Consider the following 18,570-nt stretch of genomic DNA (forward strand, 5'->3'; position numbering starts at 1 on the left):
TCTAGAGTCACCCTTGACACTAATACAGTGATCAGAAAAATGATCTGTACACTGTACTAATGATACTGTGACAGGGCAGAGAAAGGGTTCGATGGCAGGCAATCAGGGGGTTAAACTTAATTAGGATATATATGTGGCGGGTGTCAAGGAAATGGTCGTGGAAGAACTGGCAATACTGCCAGTACTAGAGATGGGCACATCCAGCGCACTCCTGTGCGCATGCGCAGAAGAACAGCGAATTGGTGTATGCAGGCGTGCGATGGTGCGAATCAGTGAACGCATGTACGCAATGGGGTGTGCATAAGGTGACAGATCTGGATAGTTGCTGGCCTATATAAGACTGCTACTGATTCCACCAAATTGCTGGATTGTCGTCAGCCTTCCTTTGTTCCTGAACCTCTGCGTACTTTCCTTGGATTTCTTGATGTGACCCGGCTGGTTCCTGACCTGTTTGATCTCTTCTTCTGGCGTTGACTCTCTGGCTTGCTATACCAACCTTGCTCCTGTTTGATCGTATGACCCCGGCTTATTTTATGGACTTTGCTATTACTTACCTGCCTGCCTTCCAGTGTATGACCCCCGCTTACATTACGGTCTTTGCTATTTCTACCTGCCTGCCTTCTTGTGTATGACCCCAGCTCACATTACAGTCTTTGCTATTACTACCTGCCTGCTTTCCTGTGTATGACCCCAGCTCACATTACAGTCTTTGCTATTACTACCTGCCTGCTTTCCTGTGTATGACCCCAGCTCACATTACAGTCTTTGCTATTACTACTTGCCTGCTTTCCTGTGTATGACCCCAGCTCACATTATGGTCTTTGCTATTACTTACCTGCCTGCCTTCCTGTGTATGACCCCAGCTCACATTACGGTCTTTGCTATTACTTACCTGCCTGCCTTCCTGTGTATGACCCCAGCTCACATTACAGTCTTTGCTATTACTACCTGCCTGCCTTCCTGTGTATGACCCCAGCTCACATTACGGTCTTTGCTATTACTACCTGCCTGCCTTCCTGTGTATGACCCCAGCTCACATTACAGTCTTTGCTATTACTACCTGCCTGCCTTCCTGTGTATGACCCCAGCTCACATTACAGTCTTTGCTATTACTACCTGCCTGCCTTCCTGTGTATGACCCCAGCTCACATTACGGTCTTTGCTATTACTACCTGCCTGCCTTCCTGTGTATGACCCCAGCTCACATTACAGTCTTTGCTATTACTACCTGCCTGCCTTCCTGTGTATGACCCCAGCTCACATTACAGTCTTTGCTATTACTACCTGCCTGCCTTCCTGTGTATGACCCCAGCTCACATTACAGTCTTTGCTATTACTACCTGCCTGCCTTCCTGTGTATGACCCCAGCTCACATTACGGTCTTTGCTATTACTACCTGCCTGCCTTCCTGTGTATGACCCCAGCTCACATTACAGTCTTTGCTATTACTACCTGCCTGCCTTCCTGTGTATGACCCCAGCTCACATTACAGTCTTTGCTATTACTACCTGCCTGCCTTCCTGTGTATGACCCCAGCTCACATTACGGTCTTTGCTATTACTACCTGCCTGCCTTCCTGTGTATGACCCCAGCTCACATTACAGTCTTTGCTATTACTACCTGCCTGCCTTCCTGTGTATGACCCCAGCTTACATTACAGTCTTTGCTATTACTACCTGCCTGCCTTCCTGTGTATGACCCCAGCTCACATTACGGTCTTTGCTATTACTTACCTGCCTGCTTTACAGTGTATGACCCCAGCTCACATTACGGACTTTGCTATCACTATCTGCCGGCTTTCCTGTTGTGACCTCGGTCAAGCTCCTGTTTCTGCTACCTGCCTTGTCCCCGGACTGATTACCCATGTTTGATCCTCTGCCTGGTTTCTACTACTGTTTTCTGTGTGCAAAAGTTTGCCAAGTACATCTGGAGTTCCCGAAGAGACATCTGTCTTTCTGTGTATGCTGCAGGTGATCACCGGTCCAGCTCTTCAGTACTGAAGTGTTGGCAACCTGTGCTTCTTTGGGTGCTACACCTCCTGTACCACCTTTAGGGGTGTACCACACTTAGCCTCAAGGGGGCCCCCTCTCAGCACCTTGGCCTCAGATCAGGTATGTGACATTGGGTAAACTGACAATATCTGGGATTGACCCTATCACTTTTTAGGGTCACCAGTTACACTAATACAGTGATTAGCAAACAATCTGTACACTGCACCTAATAACACTGGAACAGGGGAGAAAAAATGTTAAGGGGGGGGGGGGGTGATCAGGGGGTAAATGTGCCTATCCAGGTGTTTTGATCTCTTTTAATGCTGGAACCGAAAATGGCACCAGCACAGGCACATGCTGGTCTGTGATTGGTCAGGACCGATCAGCAGGTCCAGGCCAAAAATCATTGACCTGGCCCGGAAGACTCATCAGTGCTGGATCAAATCACAGCACTGGCAGGCCAGGGGGCGATTGCATGGGAGTTCGGATCCTGTACTAGGAACAAGACCCATTGCAGGAGAGCTGCCTTGCTGCCTTATATATAATTTATACGTAATGTGGGCAAGTGGTTAAAGCTACACATCGAAAACTGTTTTTTCTACAATAAAAATGACTAGCCGTGGAAAATTTAAAAAAAAATGTAGCTTTTGCTGCAATACTTACTTCGGATCCAGTGCAATCCTTGCAGTATTTCTTCTTGAATTATCCTTTATCATTTGGATTGAATGATTGGCTGGTAGTGATGAGCTTGGACATTAGGGAAACTCTATGGCCCCATTCACACCCATTATCTCTGTCACAGCCGCTGAGCTCTTAAAAGATTTATAGTCTCTGAGACTCTGACAGTTTTTTTTCTAGTGTTGCAGATTTAAAAGCTTACAATTAGCCCTTTGCTGTTTTCTGGGACTGCATTCAAAGCTGTGTTAAACCCAAAAGCAAACATTTATTATATTGCAAATTACCGGTTCTTAGAAGTGATGGCTGCATTGGTTTTCTTTTTTAGGCTTTCTTTCCTTTATTTTCACCTGCTTATCCTACCTTTAACCCTGTTGTTCTTCAACAGCACAGGCTGTCCTGCAGAGGTAGCAGTTAGAGGGCTGAAACTAACCATTTACCATTGACAGGGGTGCTTACAATGGTCAGCTTTTATTTATTTATGTAAATCCTTTTTCCCAAAAGAAAAAAAAAAAAGCTGTTGTTAAGTGTTAGCTGGAGTTTGGCTTCAATTTGTTAGTGTATCTAGATTTGCTAGCACATCTAACACTCCCCTCCAGGGCCGATCCTGGGCGGGTGCACGGGGTGCACCGCACCCAGGCGCTGCGAGCTGAGGCGGAGGAGGGGTGCCGAAGCTTCAGTGGCACTGAGTCCTCTCCTCCTCCAGCGGCAGCGGCAGTGGCGTACCCAGGGCCGGCGCTGTGACACAGGGGAGAGGCGAGCTGTGGGCTGTCCTATCCTCCTCCAGCGGCGTACCCAGGGTCGGCGCTGTGACACAGGGGAGAGGCAAGCTGCAGACTGTCAGAGTGCCCCCCTCCCCCCATTATCAGTGTGGGTGCGGGACTCGGGTGAAGAGAGAGCGGCCGGCTCACACCTGCTTTAGTCCACTCCTATTCCCTCTCCATTGGCCACAGCGGAGGGCCAATCAGAAGATCCACATGCAGCACTATGGACAGGGCTCCACCCCTCTGCACTCAGCTCCTCCCCTCCCCTCCCCCACGAACCTATAGTGCGTCCGGTGTCTTGAGCTGTCCCCCGTCGTATCCCCTCTCTGGAGCCTGCTGACACCAAGTCACACAGGAGGCGACATACAGCACTACACAATCCATTATCCACCCCTCTGCACTGGGCTCCACCCCCAGGAGCCTGTAGTGAGCCTGATGTCTGAAGCTGTCACTTGATGTGTCCTCATTCTGGAGCCTGACAAAAGTAAGTGTCCCCAGACAGGGGAGATACTGTAATGTAAAGAAAGACTGTAGTGTGTGAGCAGACTGGGGGGGGGGGTATTTAGGGGGGTGTGATCAGAGTGGGGGGGGGTATCTAGGTGGTGTGTTTAGAGTGTGGGGGGTATATGGAGGGGGGGGTGGTCAGAGTGAGGGGGTCTCTAAGGGGGTGTGATTAGAGTGGGGGTGTGTACATGAGGGGTGTTCTCCGAGTATGGGGGGTATCTGGGGGGTGTTATCAGAGTGGGGGGGGGGGTATTTGGGGGGTGTGATCAGACTGGGGGCTGGTATAGGAGGGGTGTTTTCAGAGTAGGGGTATCTGGGCATGTGATCAGAGTGGGGGTATCTGGAGGTGTGTGATAAGGATGGAGGAGTATCTGGGGGGCGTGATCAGAGTAGGGGGTATGATCAGAGTGGGGGGTAGCTGGGGGGCGTGTTCAGAGTGAGGGTATCTGGGCGTGTGATTAGGGTGGGTGGGTATCTGGGGGTGTGATCAGGGTGGGGGTATCTGGAGGTGTTTGTGATCAGGATGGAGGAGTATCTGGGGGTGTGATCAGAGTAGGGGGTATGATCAGAGTGGGGGAGGGTATCTAGGAGGTGTGTGATCAGGATGGAGGGGTATCTGGAAGTGTGTGATCAGGATGGAGGGGTATCTGGGGGGTGTGTGATCAGGATGGAGGGGTATCTGGAAGTGTGTGATCAGGATGGTGGGGTATCTGGGGGTTGTGATCAGAGTGGGGGGTATCTGAGCGTGTGATCAGGGTGGGGGGTAGGCTGCATTTGGTGGGCACTGTTAAGGCTCCATTTGGTGGGCACTCGTAAGCTGCAATTGGTGGGCTCTGGTAATCTGAATTTGGTAGGCACTGGTAATTCATTTGGTGGGCTCTGGTAGGCTGCATTTTGTGGGGACTGGTAAGCTGCATTTGGGGGGCACTGGTAGGCTGCATTTGGGGGGCACTGGTAGGCTGCATTTGGTGGGCACTGGTAAGCTACATTTGGTGGGCACTGGTAAGCTACATTTGGTGGGCACTGGTAGGCTGTATTTGGTGGGCACTGGTAGGCTGCATTTGGTGGGCATTGGTAACCTGGTAACCTGCATTTGGTGGGCACTGGTAAGCTACATTTAGTGGGCTCTGATAGGCTGCATTGGGTTGGCACTGGTAAGCTGCATTTGGTGGGCACTGGTAAGCTGCATTTGGTGGGCACTATTGTTAAGAGATCGTGGGAGGGTCCCGGGGTAAGGAAGAATTCTTAGGGGAGCAGCTCTGTGTTTGAGTCGTTGCCATAGAAACATTTGTAAAGGGGAGGAGCTAGTAAGATGACCACGCCCATGTGGGGGCACCAGAAAAAATTCTGTACCCAGGCGACTGTGACCCTAGGATCGGCCCTGCTCCCCTCCCCCCCCAGATTGAAAAAAAGGTGTCTCTATTGCTCCGTCATCCAGAGTAGAGGCACCCTGATACAAGAAGTGTGTTAAAACAAGTGAAAATAGAAGAAAAAAAAGCCTTAAAAAGAAAATGAGTTAATCTACCACATCTAAGGATTGGTAAACTGCAATATGTTATATTTTTGGTTTTGGGTTTATTACTGCCTTAAAGCCCTCTATCTGTAGTAAACTGACTACCAGTGCCGGGACAAGGTTATCTAGAGCCCAGGGTGAACATACCAAACTGCTCCCCCTCCCCCCCCCAAGAAAAAAAAGATATATGAGCATTATGTGTCAGCAAAAATCCCCCCCCCCCCCCCCCTCCAAAGAAACTGAGCTTTAGTCTGCATATTTACCACCTAAACATAAATTCCCCCTTCTCCCAGTACAAATCCACCTCCCTGCTCTTAGCACAAATCTTTGCACCCACACCCCCAGCACATGCCCCCTCCCCCAAATAAATCACCCCTTCTAGTGCAAATCTTCAACCCCTAAAATTTTCCAGTATACATCTTCTATCTTCCACTCCAATCCCCCCTCCCAGCACAAATCTTCTTCCCCACATCCCTCCTCCGATCACAAAGCCCCCTAAATCACTACTTTTAGCACCCCCCCCCCCAAATTCCCCCTTCTAGAACAATACTTACTCCCCTTTCCACCCCCCAAATTCCCCTTTCTAACACAAATCACATAAACGTTAATCTCCTTGTGGTGCCCCCCCAAACCTAACTAAATACCACAGTGCCCAGGGCAGCCCCCCCTCCCCCCCCTCATTGTCCCTGCTGACTACCATTTCTCTGGGGCATCCATACCATGTGGCAGGCTCTTTGACAAAGGGTGGTCTCTCTACATGACAAAATACCTTATGGGGCAGGGCACACCTTACACATGATAGTTGATGTAAAAGAGGTTCTCTACAAGGCAATCTCATCACACAGTGGTGTTCTGTATCAGGTCCATTCTGTCCATATGGCAGGCCTTGTAGCTGGCCATACATTCGAACACTGTACAGTAAAACCTTGGATTGAGAGTAACTTGGTCTGAGACAAGCAACATGTGAGCGTAGTGCATCACAGGCAGAATCACCACGATTCTGCCCGCGATCCAGAAATCATTGCAAATCGTGGGACGCCTGTGCGATGCCCGTGATTTGCAATGGCACCCCAAACGCTGAGCGATGTTGCCGCGATTTCTGCCTGCCGAATCGCGGTAACATCACACAAACAGAATCGCGGGCAAAAAAGGTACAAGAGCTACTTTTGTGCACCATGCGTCCCGCGATTCTGTTTGCGCGATGTTACCGCAATTCGGCAGACGGAAATCGCAGCAACATCGCACAGTGTTTGGGGTGCCATTGCAAATCACGGGCAAAAAACAGGCGTCCCGCGATTTGAATTGATTTCCGGATTGCGGGCAGAATCGCAGTGATTCTGCCCGTGATCCGCTGCACCCACATGTGAACGTAGCCTTAACGAAGGTACAACATTTAGCAACTCACATGGTTGATGATTAAAATGGGTACATCTAAGTATGCAGGCATCCGGGGTAAAGCTGTCCACATAGACCATCCTCCACACTGCCATCTTCATCATCCCTCGCTTTCAGATCACTCTACTGCAGGGTAGTCTTCCCTTTCACAACTGCAGACTGACATAGGTGTGAGCCGGCGGTGCGGAGGATGGTCTATGTGGACCATTTTACCCCGGATGCCTGCATACTTAGATGTGCTCTTTTAACCACTTCTGGACTGGAAGATTTTCCCCCTTAATGACCAGGCTGTAGTTTGTGATTCGGCACTGCGTTAGTTTAACGGACAATTGCGCGGTTGTGTGATGCTGTATTGAAATTGGTGTCCTTTTTTTCCCCACAAATAGAGCTTTCTTTTGGTGGTATTTGATCATCTGTGCGATTTTTATTTTTTGCGCTATAAAAAAAAAAAGAGCGACATTTCTGAAAAAAAAAAAACAATATTTTTTTCACATTCTGCTATATAACATTCCCCCCCAAAAAAATAAAAAAATCAAATTTTTTTTTAACATTTTAGGCCAATTTGTTTTCTGCTACATGTTTCTAACTGTATGGGGGCGTGGCTTGTGAAATTATCACAGAGACCTGTGTTCCTATATAGAAGGATCACAGGCGCTCTGTGATCACTCCAGAGAGAAGCCCACCCTTCTCTCTCAGCTGGGAGCGATTGTGGGGTTCAGGCGGCAATCAGAGCCGCCTGTCCCGTGCATCGGAGTCCCCGCTGCCGAGTGGGGGCGGGAGCATGCCGGCCACGGCGCGCGCTCGCCCCCTAGCTGAAGGCGCACGACCAACGTATACCTACATCGGTTTAACTGTAACAATATCGCAGAAAGAAAGATAGACACAGAGTTAAAGAAGACTTACACCTTAGCCGGAAGTGCTTGCAAGCCTTCACTGGCATTAATGTCAGTAGCCAAAGCGATGGGAGCATTGGCAGAGATGCCAGAAGCAGAACTATTGGTAGGCGCAGGAAATGCTTCATGGTGAAGATACTGAATAAAATCAAACTAGCAGTCGATTTCATGGGTGAAGCTGCCATTGATACTCTACGGTGTTCAGCCAGGATGATGCTGTCTTCCATGATGGCAAGAAGAGCTTTATGGCGGATGGCTCATCCAAAATTAATTGGTGTCGTATTCCCTTTGACTGGACAGCTTTGTCTGGCAGCAAGTTGGAGGCTGCAATTTCAAAGATGACAGCGGGCAAGTCGGGATTAATTCCCCAAGATGCAAAACCCAGATGATGATGTCAGCCAAAAAGAAGGCAGTTTACAAGTAGGCTAAGGGACACGAAATTCTTTACAACGGGCAAAGACATCTGAAGAGGATGAAAAACCCCCCAGACGTCAGGGGCTCAGTTGGCAAAAATCAAGACCCACAACAGCACAGAAGCCCTTTATGAGGGTTCCTCTACCAAGACGTTCCCAGTAGGCACCCGTTTGCGCTGATTTGCGCAGGTCTGGGCAGAGCAAGTCAAGGACCCTGGGTCATGAAAGTAATCCTGGAAGGTCATCATTGGGAGTTTTTGGCCTCCCCAGGGGTACCTCACTTTATTCGTACATAGCTTCCTCGGTGTCAGCAGAAGGTAAGAATAGTCTTCAAATACATCCAGCCACTCTTGCACAAATAAACCATACAGCCAGTCCCTATGCAAGAAAGATATCAAGAGTTCTATTCTCCACTTTTCTTAATAAAGAAAAAACCAGGGGACTTAAGACCAGTACTAGACCTTCGGGACTTGAACAAGTATATCCAAGTGGCAGGTTTTTGGATGGAGTCATTGCAGTTGGTCACACAAACCATCAGGGAAAAGAGACAAAAGAAAAAGGGGCGTACCGACCTAGTGCATCACCACTGGAAGCATTTATTAAAATATTAAAAAGTATACAGTATACTCACAAGACAGGTGTGATAATACACACATCAATATTGCACATAAAATCTCTCCAAGGTAGCCAAAGTTCCACGCAAAGCTGAATGGCATGCAGTGTGTCACATGGGGCTGCTATGGCTGGGCTGACGCGTTTCAGGGGCGAACCCCCTTCCTCAGAGCCAGAAAAATTGCTGCTGGGTCACACTCCAGAAAGGCCAGGGATTAAATGGGAGCTGGCCCCTCCCCTTCCTGTTCCGTCCACACCCAAAAGGGGGCGTGGGGGGAAAAACAGGGGGTGGAAGAAAAAAAAATAAAAATAATAAAAATAAATAAAAATAGAATCAAAAAATAATAACTCCACCTGGGCCAGACCCCCATCTTCCTAGGCTGAGCCGGACTGTGTCGGCAGCAATATAAAAATGCAGCTAATAAAACACTTAATTTTGAACACAGAGGAAAAAATACATAAATAAGAATAAAAAGTCAAAATGACAGTTGCTGATTATACATTGTAAATCACATTCTATAACATTGATACCTGTAGCTTTAAATAAAAAAGAGAGAAATTATAAAAGTCCATTCCACTACCTTCCAGACAGCACCTAAATCCACTGATCCCAGATGCCAACACATATGCACACTACCCACACAGCACAAGATGGTCAATGGAGTTTTGCAAAGCTGTCAAGATGGTCCACGCAGATGCATCCACATGCATACAGAGGCATTGGCTAAATCCATCATCTAAGTCTGTGGATGTGACTCTGCACATTCTAGAGGGCATAGGAGGCGTGATGGGCTTGCCGATGTTCACCCCCCCGCTGCATGGCAGTGCCGTTCCTTTGGAACGCACGCCAACCCGCACCCGGAAGCCAGAAACCGGAAGTGCGGGTGGGTGCGTTCCAACGCATCCCGCGTCACTTCCGCTCCTCCACTACGGGTCCCTGCATAATCCCACAAGCGTCAGAACCTTGACGCCGTGAGCCAATGGGGAGGACGATACTCCCCGAACACACCCACCCCCCCACACAGGGCCGCAAGAACGCACCCACATCTACACGCCCAGAACCATGCCCAAGGGACAAGATGGACATGCCGTGCATGGCCCACGAAAGGGCACCAGAACAAAAACGTATAAATGCATATATAAGAAAAAACACATGTATATAAATATATATACACATATGTACATAATAGAACAATTAAAAAAGAAGAATTAATTAAAAAAGAAGGGGAAAGGTGGGAAACCATGGAGAACATGCATATACATGGATACACATATCCACCTATATATTAGTGATTATACAGCTAAAATAACAATGCCAAGATGCCATCTTGGCATTGTTATTTTAGCTGTATAATCACCCAGGTGGAGTTATTATTTTTTTATTCTATTTTTTTTTTCTTCCACCCCCTATTTTCCCCCCCATGCCCCCTTTTGGGTGTGGACGGAACAGGAAGGGGAGGGGCCAGCTCCCATTTAATCCCTGGCCTTTCTGGAGTGTGACCCAGCAGCAATTTTTCTGGCTCTGAGGAAGGGGGTTCGCCCCTGAAACGCGTCAGCCCAGCCATAGCAGCCCCATGTGACACACTGCATGCCATTCAGCTTTGCGTGGGACTTTGGCTACCTTGGAGAGATTTTATGTGCAATATTGATGTGTGTATTATCACACCTGTCTTGTGAGTATACTGTATACTTTTTAATATTTTAATAAATGCTTCCAGTGGTGATGCACTAGGTCGGTGCGCCCCTTTTTCTTTTGTCTCTTTTCCCAGTTTTTTCTGGATACCCTTGATCCTGAGGGGGCAGCAAGACCACAGGCTTCTTCCTATTTGTGTCTGAAGTATCCCTTTTTCCTCCGTCATACTCAACTCGAGCGCAGGAGATTTGCTTTATTACACACAAACCATCAGACAAGGGGAATGGATGTTATCCTTAGACTTGAAGGATGCTTACCTACATGTAGATGGTCTAATGCAATTTAATGGATAAACAACGAAAATACACTCACAGTTGATCAGATGAAAAGCGCTTGTCAAAGTATTCAAAAACACCGCCGCCGCCCGGCTTCCGGATGCAGAGTAGTGACGTCAGCACGCCTTCCCTACGTACGTTTCGTTACAACTAACGTCTTCAACTGTGAGTGTATTTTCGTTGTTTATCCATTAAATTGCATTAGACCATCTGCACTATTGTGGCCCCCTTTTTTCTCTACATATTTATGGCCAATCATTAATTTGGACGAGGTGGCTGGTGCTTTTTCTTGCTGGACGTGGCAGTTCCCTGTACACAACAGGACCCGGTCAGGAGAGGTGTTCCCTTTGCAGCTGGTTATTCTGAGAGTACATAATGCTGTTAACCCTTTTCCATCTGGTAAGCGCATACCCATAAGCATGCTTCACTGCGGCTGTTAGAAGTGACCCTTGGTGGCGGATTTACCATCTCTTCATTTACACTTTGGAATCCTTATTCTTGGACTGTCCTATTTTAATACACATGTTCAATCTGTGCTATTTGCCTGGACTTTATTATGATCTTTGAACATTTGAACTATTGCTGATTGACTTTTCAGTGCATCAATTGTGTAGCGCAGCTTTTCCATCTACATATTTATCTATAGTGATTCCCACTATAGCTGCAGCTTCTTGTTTGTTTAGCTTAGCGCAGTTATTTACATTTTACATATGCTTACCTACATGTCCAAATTCATCAACAGTGCCACAAATATCTACCGTTTGCGATAATGGAGTACCACTTTCAATTTGTTTGCCAGGGGTAAACGAGGGGCCCAGCACTCCTAGCAGAAGTTTTGCCCATTATGAACTGGGCCCAGCAGAATGTGACAAATCTTTTATTATCCATGTATATTCCAGCCCCACAGATTTACTTAGCAGATGTACTAAGTCGCTAAACGCTGAACAACATCGAATGGGCACTGAACCAGTCAGTCTTTCACAGGATCTGCAGTCAGTGGGGCCATTCAGACCTTGATTTATTGGAATCTCCAGTCAACAAGAAATGCAAACACTTCCTAGCGAGAGTGAAATTCCTGGAGGCAGAATCTGTGGATGCACTCAGCCCTGAATTGGTCCATGTCCTATCATGCGTATTCCCACCGATACCTCTAATTTCCAGGTTGCTCAACAGAATACGCAAACGCCCAGGGGTAGTAATAGTATTCATTCCCTTTTGGCCTCGCAGGCCATGGTTTCCATTATTTCAGGCTCTGGCTTTGGAACCTCCAATCCTGCTCCTGGAAGTACTGAACCTTCTTCAACAGAGTCAAGTTTTCCATATGAATCCTACCAAGCTCTATCTAGCGGCCTGGGGATTAAGAGGCGAAGATTAGGTGAGGCAGGTTGTTCAGCCTCAGTCATCGAGGCTTTGCTAAAAGCAAGAGCAGAAACTACAAACAATAACACAGCTCACCACAGATTGCCCGGCTGCGCGCCCCAGGGGTACGCATGTGCAGTAAGAATGGGAGGACACCAAAACTTGGCAAAAAATTACATTTTCAAAAGACTCACTATGCCTTTCAGAAAATACCTTGGACTGTTTGATTTCCAACATGGGGTCACATAGATAGTCATAAAAGTAGATGCGTAATTTATGCTCATTGAAAGACCAAAGGTGCTCCTTGGATTTTGGGCCCCTCTATGCATCTAGGCCAGTGATGGCAAATCTTGACACCCCAGATGTTTTGGAACGACATTTCCTATAACAGCTCATGCACTCTGCAGTGTAGTTGAGCATCACTGGAAATTTCGTTTCAAAACATCTGGGGTGCCAAGATTCACCATCACTGATCTAGGCTGAAAAAAAAGTCTCACATGTGGTATTGCTGGACTCAGAATGCATAGTAGACTGTGTTTTTGGGTGAATTTCAAATATATATACCATAGTTTGTAGACTCTAAAACTTTCACACAGACTAAATAATATATACTAATTTGTTTTGTTTTTTTGTTTTTGTTTTTATTCATACCAAAGAAATGTAGCATAATACATTTTGGTGTAAATTTATAAAGAAAGATTATTACAAACAGAAACTAAAGCTGGATACACACTATCCAACTATTGTTGGTAGATTTCCTTCAGATTTACCTTTTCTATGTAGTGCAAGGGCCTGCCAGATTGCATACAAATTGAAAGTGTTTAGGTTTGACCTCATATTATATGGTTTTGGTAAATCTAAAGGAAAAAGTCTTCAGAAAATCTTATAGTGTGTATGGCCTATTAGGAAAAATTTTTTTTTTTCATAATTGTTGGTATTTTTTGTTTATATAGCAAAAAAAAAAAATACTCAGTTATGATAAAATACCACCAAAAGAAAGCTCCAACTGTTTAAAAAAAAAAAAAAATTGAGTAATTGTCATTAAAAGTATAACAGTACTGAAAGCTGAAAAATTGCCTGTGCAGAAAGAAGGTGAAATTGTCCGGTCTTGAGGTGGTTAAACAGTTACATTTTATTAAGAAAATCATCCAGATGATATGGTGGACTGCTGTGAATGAGTAGTAAATCATTTAACTACCATTCCAGCAGACTGGTGATTTAAAAGAATACCCTTTGAGGAAATGTGCAGGTTATCCTATCAACCCATAAAAAGGATGACCGGGGATGTGGAAACTGTAACTCCCATGTTCCACATCTCTAAAAATAGATATCCCTAAAGGACCGCAACAAATTAAAAGTGAGTAATTGCATTGAAAATGAACAACCTTAAATCAGATTAATAAAAATGATTGCAACCCAAACGAAATGGAACATCCTCTAGAGCCAAATTATCAGAGACTGAACTATATAATGCTCTTACATTTACAGATTGTAAGCCACAATCCAAAAGACTATAAACCAGAATCTCAAATATATTCATATTAGCTACTAATACCTTTTTTCTCAGTTTTTGATGTGTAGGTATGGGCTAAAAGCTGAAAGTGGCACTCCACGTAGTCTCACAGTCACTTACTAATTGACTGTTAGTGATGATGGAATGCCTCTAGAACGGGTTAGAATTAGTTTATTGAAGGAGAATAACCATAGTTACATAGTTAGTGAGGTTGAAAAAAAGACTCAAGTCCTTCCAGTTCAACCTATGATGTGTGAGTGTGTGTGTATGTTTGTGTGTGTGTGTCTGGGTGTCTGTGTGTATGTGGTGTGTGTGTGGTGTGGTGTGTGTGTGTGTGTGTGTGGTGTGTCTGTGTATGTCTGTGTGTGTCTGTGTGTATATGTGTGTGGGGTGTGTGTGTCTGTGTGTGGGGTGTGGGGTGTGTGTGTGTCTGTGTATGTGTGTCTGAGTGTATGTGTGTGTGTGTGTGTGTGTCTGTGTGTATATGTGTGTTGGGTGTGTGTGTGTCCGTGTGTGTGCGTGTGTGTGGAGTGTGTGTATGTGTGTGTGTGTGTGGTGTGTCTGTGTGTCTGTGTGTATGTGTGTGTATGTGTGTATGTGTGTGAGTCTGTGTGTCTGTGTGTATATGTGTGTATGTGTGTATGTGTGTGAGTCTGTGTGTCTGTGTGTATATGTGTGTATGTGTGTATGTGTGTGAGTCTGTGTGTCTGTGTGTATATGTGTGTGTGTGTGTGTGTGTGTGTGTGTGTGTGTGTGTGTGTGTGTATGTTTGTGTGTGTGTATGTTTGTGTGTGTGTATGTGTGTGTGTGTGGGGTGTGTGTGTGTGTGTGTATATATGTGTGTGTGTGTGGGGAGTGTGTGTGTGTGTGTGTGTGTGTGTATGTTTGTGTGTGTCTGTGTGTGTATGTTTGTGTGTGTGTATGTTTGTGTGTGTGTATGTGTGTGTGTGTGGGGTGTGTGTGTGTGTGTGGTGTGTGTGTGGGGTGTGTGTGTGTGTGTGGTGTGTGGTGTGTGTGTGTGTGTGTGGTGTGTGTATGTGTGGGTGTATGTTTGGGTGTATATGTGTGTGTGTATGTATGTGTATGTATGTGTATGTGTGGGTGTGTGTGTGTGTGTGTGTATGTGTGGGTGTATGTTTGGGTGTATATGTGTGTGTGTATGTATGTGTATGTATGTGTATGTGTGGGTGTATATGTGTGTGTGTGTGTGTGTGTGTGTGTATGTGTGGGTGTATGTTTGGGTGTATATGTGTGTGTGTATGTATGTGTATGTATGTGTATGTGTGGGTGTATGTGTGTGTGTATGTCAGTAGTAAATTGTATACCCCTGCATGTTGTGAATGTTAAGGTGCCCCTCTAATAGTTTTTTAAACTATCAACGCTCCCTTCTGGTAGCTTTGTTGCCCTTCTCTGGACTCTCTCCAGTTCCAGCACTTTGTTCCTGAGGACCGGTGCCCAGAATTTGACGGCATACACCAGATGCAGCTGGACCAGAGTCTTGTACAATGGGCGAATTATTGTTTTATCTCTGGAGTGAACCCCATTTTTAATACATGCCATTATTCTGTTGGGTTTGCTTGCAGCAGCTTGGCATGACATGCCATTGCTGAGCTTGTCATCTACTGGGCACCCCAGGTCCTTTTCCATTCTTGATTCCCCCCAGAGGTTTATCCCCTTCATATTTTTGGCACCCAAATGCATTACTTTACATTTTTCAACATTAAACTTGACATGTAGATGCCCACCCCATTATTTTGTTCAGGTCTTCTTCTAAGGTTTCCAAATACTGTGTAGAAGTGATTGCCCTGCCTAGCTTTGTATCATCCGCAAATACTGAGATTGCGCTGGTTATCCCATCCTTTGGATTGTTTATGAATAAATTAAACAGGATTGGTCCCAGGACAGATCCTTGGGGGACCCCACTTTCCACACCAGACCATTCTCAGTACTCCCTATTTGTCACCACTGTTTGGACTCTCCCCTGAAGCCAGTTTTCAATTTAGGTACTCACCCTATGGTCAATAACTACGTCCCAGAGTGTTTTATTTGCCAAGAGCACTAAATCCTTAGCACAATCTTTTTTTTTTAAAAAAAAAATGTAATTTTGTAATATGTCATTTAATTACATATACTTTTCTGCAAAAGTATAACACTTCATTTGAGCCTACTTTTAAGGAGAGCTTCATTAATGTCATTGGTTTAATCAATTCCTGTGGTGACCATTGCTCACACTGGATTATATGGACACCGAGGCAACTAATTGCTCAGCCATGGCACCCACGTGGAAGAGGAAGTAAGGAATCAGGGAGCCCCACCTGTCCAGCAAATCCTTATTATCACAGCTCACCCTAAAGCCACCTACAGCATCTATGGAGCTTACCGCCGCCTGTTCAGGGTGGTGACACACCGCCACTTTCTGCTGGGGCAGCAACAAAGTGCAGCAGTGCAGGATCAGATCTGGGAAAGTTAGTGGGACTCATAAGTCTTGGGTATAAAGGCAAAAGAGGCATTCTGGTTGTCTGGAAGCACAGTAAAATATCAGGTCCTGTTTACTAGCCTCAAATAAACAGCAGGTTGCTGGTTGTGAGCCATGGAAAATGGGTCAACGACCCAAAGATTAGGAACTGCTACCTCAGGAGAAAGGGTTAAAGTGATTGTAATGCCTCGTTTCCACTGAGTGGTATGGTTCGGTACGGTTCGGTTCGGAATGGTACACCTTGCGTTTCCACTGCCAATAGTACCCTTTCATGATAGGCGTGGTGTAGCCAGAAAGCTGTAATGGACAATTCTCTGTCAACCAATCAAAGTTCTGCAGAGTGTAGCTCCACCCTGTTGGTACGGTACTAATGTGCTTGGTACCCCAACGAAAGGGTCCCAAAAAAGTGGTACGGTACGGTACGGAATTAGGGTACCATTCATAATAGAAACAGCAAAAATAGCGTACCGAACCGAACCGTACCGCTCAGTGGAAAAGAGCAATTAAAGTTATTTTTTTTAATAATAATAAACACATTATACTTACCTGCTCTGTGCAATAGTTTTGCGGCACTGAACCTCAACTTCTGGGGTCCCCCACCAGCATTCTTGGCTCCTCCATGCTTCCAAGTGCCCGGGTGCCCCCATAGCTTGGGGAAAGGGGGTAAATCTTTGACAGTTATCATTTGCAGCATGCCTTGAAGGTAACTGTTTTGGGAAGAAGTTAAAATAATGGGTATAGTTCCACTTTAATATACCTTTATATATTTTTAATGTAAGTAATGTGTGTATCTGAGTTCAGCCTGGTATTACCTCTTACAGTCCCCTGGACAGCAAAGCTCAGACTGGTAGAGGGAGAAGCAGCACAAGGAGACAGTTAGATTTGCTGCAGTGCTTATGTACTAACAAAGGGCATGCTGGCAGGAAGAGAAAGCATAGTGTCAAGAGAGATGAGTTCTTTAGTCTTCTGCTTCTCTTTTCTCTGCCCAGTCACAGGCTGGGGGAAGGTCATGATGTGTAAAGTTGGATTTACACATATGCGTTACATGGAGGTGCTATTCGTTTAATGACACCCCAGCATGCCAAGGGAACGTGCAGCAGCAGACAGTAGGGTGTTGCCATGTGTTATGTTACAAAGAAAGGTTAATGTGTGATTGATTATGTGCATTACAAAGAAAGGGTCATTGGGGTGCATTGGTAGCCCATTCAAAACAAACTGGGTACCGTAACACAATGCATGTTAACGTCCAACATAATACTCATTATACTCATCAACCTGCTGCATATTTGTAAATTGAATCGAGGTTTTACATAAATATACAACAAAGAAAAAAAGTGGAGCTTTTGGAAAGGCCAGTGTATAAGGGAGGATCACAATTAAAATGCAATAATTTGTAAAAAATACATATTTATTAATTCCAAAATGTAAAATTAACATTGCAGACACATAGTAAAAACATATGTAGACATATGCTCCCTGTGGGAGCGCTGATACATCTATACTAATTGGTAACAGTGGTCTCTGTTTAAGTGTAGTCTAGAGGTCCCCAGCAAGCTGACGTGTTTCCCACTAAGGCTTCCTCAGGGCCAAAGAGACCAGAAAGACCGAAATTCTACAAAAATACATATGAAAGCATACTATAATATCAATACATAATTCACATTATGTATTATTATTATTATGTAAGCATATTATAGTATCAATACATAATTCACATTAGGTATTATTATTATTATTATTAATATTATTATTATTATTATTATTATTATTATTATTATATCAATACATAGTTCACATTATGTATTGATACTATAATATGCTTTCATACGTATTTTTGTAGAATATCTGTCTTTCTGATCTCTTTGGCCCTGAGGAAGCCTTAGTGCGAAACGCGTCAGCTGGCTGGGGACCTCTAGACTGCACTCGTACAGAGACCACTGTTACCAATTGGTATAGATGTATCAGCGCTCCCACAGGGAGCATATGTCTACATATGCTTTTACTACATGCCTGTGATGTTCCTTTTACATTTTTGAATTAATAAATATGCCTTTTTTATGAATTATTGCATTTTAATTGTGATCCCCCTTATACACTGGTCTTTCCAAAAGTCCTACTTTTTTTCTTTGTTGTATATTTTTTCTCCATATAGGGGTGATGGCCAAATAATCACTGGAACTTTTTTGTTCTAGGTTTTACATAGCTGACAAGGCAACTAATTGTTCAGCCACGGCACCCACGTGGAAGAGAAAGAGGAAGCAAAGAATCAGGGAGCCCCACCTGTCCACCTTATACCGTAACGCAACGCATGTTAATGTCCAACATAATACTCATTATACTCATCAGCCTGCTGCATATTTGCAAATGGAATCTAGGTTTTACCAGACAAGGTCTGCACTGTGTAGCAGAGCTGTAAAAATTTTGGGACTGGATGGTCCGAAATACAAATCATTTTTCAAGTAAAAGAGCTCCCATTTACAACATATCTATTTCA

This window comes from Pelophylax lessonae (assembly GCF_965119305.1).
Source record: "Pelophylax lessonae genome assembly, chromosome: 11".
NCBI lineage: Eukaryota > Metazoa > Chordata > Amphibia > Anura > Ranidae > Pelophylax > Pelophylax lessonae.